This window comes from Thrips palmi, unplaced genomic scaffold (genome assembly GCF_012932325.1).
Source record: "Thrips palmi isolate BJ-2018 unplaced genomic scaffold, TpBJ-2018v1 HiC_scaffold_11, whole genome shotgun sequence".
Taxonomy (NCBI): Eukaryota; Metazoa; Arthropoda; class Insecta; order Thysanoptera; family Thripidae; genus Thrips; species Thrips palmi.
This window is the reverse complement of record NW_023144622.1, coordinates 9,602,067-9,610,037: the sequence shown is the minus strand read 5'-3', so window position 1 is coordinate 9,610,037 and position 7,971 is coordinate 9,602,067.

Here is a 7,971-nt window from a genome sequence, read left to right as displayed (position 1 = left end):
TCAAAATAAAAACATTCTTTTTACAATGCTTTGTCAAAGTGCACTGACCTGAAGATGATTCCCCTCTGACAGTGGAGGGGGGAGAGGGGAACGAAACACGTAAATCATTTTCAAATCCATTCTCCATATTTCGCTGTGTTGGTGTTCCAAAAGGGTTTTAATCATTCTAGAATGTTGAAAAACTAAGGCCGATCTCATTTTCAAACCCTTCTGCTCGTTATTTTGTTTTATTTGCTTATTTGCTTCTGTCCCGTATTTGAGAGCAGCGGCCGCAGGTATGAGAAATTGGTGTGTGTGCTGCCAACCTAACCACGCTAATAACCTGATTCAAAAATATGTTTTGAATATTTCAAACGATACTAAACAACGATTTGGAACAAACTCGTGTTGGGGGGTGCTATGGCGACGTTAAATACGAAATCTTGAAACTATAGCCACTGTAGTTGCTGAGAATCGTTGGTGAGTACAAACAGACAGACAGACAGACGCACGACCAGTCACTTTTCAGCGCGCCCAAACACGGCAAGGGCTTCGCTATCGCTCAGCCAAAAAAATTCCAATGCTAATCGCATTGCACGGTGTTCCCGTTTCCATAACTGGTTGAAAATCGAGGAAAACATGACAAGACAACTGCAGCCTTTGAGAGCATGCCAAACAATCCAACCTCAGCAACAATGGAGGGGCAGTTTCAATGGGCGCCTGTTCGTTCTTTCAGCCTCGCGATTTTCGAAAGGGCGCAGACGGGAAGCATATTGGTGCCAACCCACGAAAATTAATTTGATGCGTCGTTTCTGCTACGAACTTTTTAGTAGTGACAGACTTTAAAGATGTTCCAACGTTGAGACACCGTGCAATGTGTTAGCATTAGCATTTTCAAATTTCACGGCGTTTAGATTTTTGGCCCGTCCCGTTTATTTTTTGTAAAAAAATGACGGAGGGACGGGCATATAGTATGATCCTTGCTGTGCGTCCGTTCGTTCGTCCGTCCGTCCGTCCGTCCGAGGACTTCCCGCGGTCAGATCTTGACCAAATTTGGTATGCAGCCTCCTTGGGTGACCCTAAGAACCGCCCGGTGGCAGCAAATCCGATCCGAGCCCCGGGGGCGCTGCTGCAGGTGCATCATGGTCTACATGGGGTCGAGGAGGATTTCGGTAACGGATACAGCTAGCAGGGCATGTAAGGGTATTTTTGGAATCAGGGTGACAAGACAAAACCAATGGTGCCAATTTCAAGCGAATCGAAGAAGTTTGGACCCGGGCTCAAATCCCAGGGGGGTATATTTTGAACATTCTTTTTATTCGAGTTTTTCCATTGATTCATATGTTTTTAGGGCGCTGATGACGGAAATAACATCTCTTTTGATCCCAGACTCAGGTTCAAACCCGTCAGGGTTAAACAAAGGCGAAATTCACACATTTGTTAAGGTACGGGACGGGCCAAAGTTGCCGATGTATATCGCTACTTTTCCTGTTATTTAAAAATGGGCGACTTTAAATTTTGACGGGTGGTACGATGGGACCATGCCGTTGCCATGGAGATTTTTTTTCATGTTTTGACCATTTGGTCAGGACATATACGATTTCTTGTTACTTTGATGAGCCAGGAGGTTTAGTTTTGAGGAGTGGCACATTTTTTATTTGAACCATTTTTTCATATCATTAACGGTTCTCGTTTTCGATTGTTGCAAATTTATGTTTTTCGCGTTTACGGAAAATTTCCACGATGAATTTTCGAAAAAAATTGGAATTTTCGTTTTTTTCATGGTTGAAATAGTTTAGAGTTGTTTATTTGAAAATCGGAGAGGGGGGGGGGGAAGAATCCACGGACCTCGGACAATAGGGGTTCGTGGGAACCCCTAAAAAATATGAAAATTCAGACTGATTTCGTCTTACTTTGTGGTCTGAATCGCAAATTCATAAAATGGTACGAATATTAAGACCAATTGTCTGAAAAGTATGACTTGATGTCAGAAATTTGAATCCAGACTGGCAAGTCTGAATATTTAGAGCGATGGCTATCAAGTTTTGTTCATTATCGTCCGAAAACAAAATTCATACTTGTGAAGTCGGAAAACGGGTGAAAAATTGCCGTCCACTTAGTACATTTTACGGTTTCCTAAGTTTTTTTTATCAATACCGTTGTTTTATTTCAAATAATATTTACGTTTAGTGTCGTTAGAGCAAATAGAATGTTTCAGAGCTCCGAAATGGATCCTTTTTTTCTCCATCCGCTAGGTGGCGCTAGTGTCGCATGGTTGATCTCTTGGAGCTAAAATTGCCTCTTGAAGCCGAAAGGGGGCGAACATTTTGTTAAAATTTTATTCTAAGTAATTGTCTGAGAGGGCATGAGCGCACCAAAGCAAGATTGATGTTAGCTAATCTTAGCTAAATAATAGAGAATGAAACGCATGACCGCGGGTCGACGCGTGGTTGGGCTGAGGCCGCTCTCCCGGGAGTTTCATTAGACACCTCAGGCCACTGCAGGACATCTGCGAGCTACTATCTGCAACTGTTTAACTAATTCTTGACTCGAGTTCTTCTGATGAACGGCTGATGAAACGGTTAAAAATAGCTCCACTCTTATGAGTAGTAATTTTTGGTGAGGTTGTTTCTGTATTTCGTACAACTGAGTCTGATAAGTAAGACCGATTGCTATCATTTTTCATACAACATGTTGATCTGAAAATTCAGACTAACGTCGTCTGAAATTTTAAGACCTCAAAGTGAAAGTTTTGGTATGAAAATTCAGACTGAATGTAAGTAAATCGACTTCTTACAAAAAAAATATGAATTTTCAGTAATTTTTTTAACAGTGTGCTCAGCTCAACTGCGGAAACAGGCTGCGCGGTGTCACGCAACACGGAACAAGAATTGCCCAACAAGCATCAATGAAAGAGAAAATGATATAACAAACGCCGGAAACGAAGTTTGATGGCCACATGGAGTGATTGCATGTTACAACTTAGGTGGGACAAAGTATGAAAAAAAAAACTATTGTACGTTATATCATTCCGCCGCTGGAGGGAGGTGTTTGCAGAGCGGCAAGAGAATTGACATGATGAGCGGGGTAGTCCTGAAGGGCCTGGCGTGTGGCGCTATGTGGCGTTGAGGCCACCAAATTTCGGGCGCTGAATATGTCGTCACCCGAAATTGAGTAACAAGGTTGCATCACGGTGGTGACCCATTCATCTTCCAATTGTTACAAGGTACAAAATGTCTCGTTGCCTGTTACTCCAATCCGCCCCTGGCGTACCTACCTTGGCCTGCGGCGCTAGATTTTCCTACCCCAAGGGAAATAACAGGAAAAGTAGCGATTTACATCGGCAACTTTGGCCCGTCCCGTACAGTAAGATACGTACGAATTTCGCCTATGTTTGAACCTGACGGGAATTAAACCTGAGTCTGGGGTTAAAATAAATGTCGTTTTCGTCATCAGCACCCTCAAAAACGTCAGAAACAATGCAAAAACTCGAATAAAAAGAATGTTCAAAAAATGCCCCGCTGGGATTGGAACCCGGGTCCGAACTTCTCCGATTCTCTCGAAACTGGCACCATTGGTTTTTTCTCGTCGCCCCGATTCCAAAAATACCCGTACATACCCTTCTAGCTGCATCCGTTGCCGAGATCCTCCTCGACCCCATGTAGACCATGATGCACCTGCAGCAGCGTCCCCGGGGCTCGGATGAGGCTGCATACCAAATTTGGTCCAGATCGGACCACGGGAAGTCCTCGGACGGACGAACGGACGGACGGACGCACAGCAGGGATCATACTATATGCCCGTCCCTCCGTCATTTTTCTTACAAATAACAGGAAAAGTAGCGATATACATCGGCAACTTTGGCCCGTCCCGTACATTAACAAATGTGTGAATTTCGCCTTTGTTTAACCCTGACGAATTTAAACCAGGGTCTAGGGTCAAAAATTATGTTATTTTCGTCATCAGCTCCCTCAAAAACATAAGCAACTATGCAGAAACTCGAATGAAAAGAAAGTTTAAAATATACCCCACTGGGATTTGAACCCGGGTCCAAACTTCTCCGATTCGTTCGAAAGTGGCACCATTGGTTTTTTCTCGTCGCCCCGATTCCAAAAATACCCCTACATGCCCTGCTAGCTGCATCCGTTGCCGAGATCCTCCTCGACCCCATGTAGACCATGATGCACCTGCAGCAGCGCCCCCGGGGCTCGGATCGGATTTGCTGCCACCGGGCGGTTCTTAGGGTCACCCAAGGAGGCTGCATACCAAATTTGGTCAAGATCGGACCACGGGAAGTCCTCGGACGGACGGACGGACGGACGGACGGACGGACGAACGAACGGACGCACAGCATGCATCATACTATATGCCCGTCCCTCCGTCATTTTTTTACAAAAAATAAACGGGACGGGCCAAAAATGAACGGGACGGGCCAAAAATCCCTAACGTCCCTAACCAAAGGGATATTTCGCGGCCCCTTGGTAAAGGGACGGTCCCCATGGAAGGGCCAGCCCCTACACTCTCATTCCAGGAACGTGACGCCACGTTGAAACGAACGTGACAAAATGTCATGTTCGTTTGAGCATTGTGTCACATTCATTTGAATGTGAACAAGCTGATTTTTGGCCGATTCACATCTAAACGAATGTGACACAATGCTCAAACGAACGTGACACCATGTCACGTTCGTTTGAACGTGATGTCACGTTCCTGGAATGAGAGTGTATGGATAGGGACAGTCCCCTTGTCAAAGGGCCGCGAAATATCCCTTTGGTAAGGGACGTGCCGCGGAGTGTTCAAAACATCTGCCTCTTGAACATCAGTGTACAATATAAGAAACGCTTCCTGAGAAAACTGAGTAAACAATTGTTGTGTGCTGGGCCCCTTCATTCTAGACAGAGTTGCTTCGTCTGCAGATAACTCGATCTTGACCCTTGTAACTTTTGCACTTGTCCAGGCTGGGGGGCCCGCCCCCCAGACCCCCCTTTTACCAAGAAAGAAGCGATCTGCCTATAGAAAACTCCATTTTTCGCCCTCTTTAAGTGTTTTTTGAGTGTATAAACTAAACCAGTTGAGCTAGGATAGTGAAATTTCGCGTGTGCCGAGCTAAGGACATACTCAAAAACTGTGCAAAATCTCACCGAGATCGGCCGAGCCGTTCAGGAGGAGTAGTGCGGACACACACGCACACACAGACAGAAAAAATCTTCCAACCCCACTGGAGTAACAGGCTTCGCTATCGCTCAGCCGAAAAGGAATGTTGACCTCCATGCAAAATAAGGCTGATTATAATGTCAGTGGCGTAGCAACGCGAAGCCAGTTAAGCCGAGACGCGGTCTGGCGTACAGCCACCTTGAACTCTGTGGCGGATACATACAAGGATACACCTAAGGTTCGACACTTTGACGAGATAAATGTTCGCGTCCCGCTTTTGTACGGTTCTAGTTGAGCAAATTATCGAACTGGATCAGGTAGACATTATCGCACAACCTATGATATGTGTGAACATTTTTTGTTTGCCTTTTTCTGCCAATTCTAGATCTGTAAGGTGATGTTCATTTGGCCAAGTTTAAAATTAACTCCAGGCGCTGTCCTGATTGAACCAATGCACAGTAGACTGGCGGAACAAAATCTGTCACTAAATTTCATTGCGACCAATCGGGTTGCGCTAAGGTCAAAATTCAATTGTGGGTCACGAATCAATTATGGGCCATTTTTTTTTGACGGGCCGCTACAAATCCATGAATGACCGAACCGGCTTCAAATTCGGCATGGGTCTTCCCTCAACCTTCCTTTGTCAGCTGAAACGGTGCGGATGTCTGAGCATCGACCACAACGAAACCTATCGGGCAGCAAAGAGAGACCTGAAAAATTCAACAAAAGAAATGGAAATTAAATTGAAATTAAATTAAAATAAAAACAAGCCGAGAGAGACGCTTGCATTAGCAAGACTTGCTTTCGGAAATAAAAATTAAATATAAATTAAATAGAAATTAAGAAGAAAGTCCTCTCAAAGGCACTTGCTCTTTTAGAGCAAGCTCTCAGAAAGCAAGTTCGTTTTTTGTGACAAAAGCAAGTTCGTTTCAGGGAGAGTTTGTGGCGACTCCAATAATGTCGTTTTAAAGCGACATATTTTGTTACGACTCAAGTCGTAAATATACGACTTGAGTCGTAAATTTACGACATATTTGTCGCTAATTTTGATAGCGAGACGTTCCGTTTTGAAACGAATTACGTCGTAAATTTACAACTTAATCGTTAGTTTACGAACGATCGTAATTTATCTATAGAGTATGTCGTGCAGTTATGACTTCAGTCGTACATTTACGAATCTTGTCGTAAATTTGTGTAAACAATCGTAAATGAACGACACAAATCGTAAATAAGCGAGCAAAATTGCAACTTTTCATCAACTTTTCGGGGATTTCAGATTTCAAAATATGTAATCGCGATAACGACATTGTCGTCGACTTAGTAGTTTCAGAACGATTCTTGTCGCTATCAAAATTAGCGACGTTTTTGTCGCTAATTTACGACAAAATTTCTGACAGTGTAGGTGAAGGACTTAACGTCAACCTTAGTTTGGTAAGTGGTGTACAAGGCTTGGCGCGCGAGTAGCCTCAAAGATTGCTGACCCACAATTGGTTCCAAAAATCAATTGTGGGCCAAAACAGCCAGTTTTAAAAACTGCTGTAGCTCAGTAAACGAGGACGAAAGACGAGGCTTCTATGCTGCAAAACGTAGTCAAGGGATCATATTTGAACGTCTCAAAGCTACTTTGGCTACTTGTTCAACATTTATATTTTAAATATGCATTTTTAAAAAAAGTGACCCACAATTGATTTTTGGCCCGTCCCGTTTATTTTTTGTAAAAAATGACGGAGGGACGGGCATATAGTATGATCCCTGCTGTGCGTCCGTCCGTCCGTCCGTCCGAGGACTTCCCGTGGTCCGATCTTGACCAAATTTCGTATGCAGCCTCCTTGGGTGACCCTGAGAACCGCCCGGTGGCAGCAAATCCGATCCGAGCCCCGGGGGCGCTGCTGCAGGTGCATCATGGTCTACATGGGGTCGAGGAGGATCTCGGCAACGGATGCAGCTAGGATGGCATGTAGGGGTATTTTTGGAATCGGGGCGACGAGAGAAAACCAATGGTGCCAGTTTCGAGTGAATCGGAGAAGTTCGGACCCGGGTTCAAATCCCAGCGGGGTATTTCTTGAACATTCTTTTTATTCGAGTTTTTGCATTGTTTCTGATGTTTTTGAGGGTGCTGATGACGAAAACGACATTTATTTTAACCCTAGACTTAGGTTTAATTCCCGTCAGGGTCAAACAGGCGAAATTCGTACGTTTCTTAATGTACGGGACGGGCCAAAGTTGCCGATGCCGATGTATATCGCTACTTTTCCTGTTATTTACCTTATTGCAGTCGTATTGATAGCGATCGATTAGTCCTGAGACGCTCCGTCGATGGTTACCGGTCATTTTTCCCAAACCCATTTTACCAATGGAGAATATTTCTAAAACTTTTATTCCCAATGTAGATTTTCCAAAGAAATTTTTCCCAAATCATTTATTTTCCCAAAAATGTCCTTGTCCAAAATACTTTTTTTATCAGCATAATCGGTGCAGCCACATGCCCATCAGGCTTGTCAAAAACAAGCGAAAGCAAGTCATAATCAGGACTACAACTTTCAATAAGGATACTCGTCACCTCATGTTGGCGAGGATTTTTGTATCGCTTAAGTTAGCGTGCAGGTCTCTTCGCCAAAACATCTAGCTTAAAGGAAGCATATACCCTTTTTTTCCCCCTAAATATCGATTAGGAAACCTCCAGTAACCGAATTTAGATGATTAAATAATCTTCACCCAGATTTGGGTGATTGATTGAGTATACCTCGCCTAGAATTTAGTACCCATCAGGACTATCTGTTCTTCCGGAGGCTCCTCCCTTTTCGGCAAATATGACCTCCGCCTGTTTCCTTATGGAGT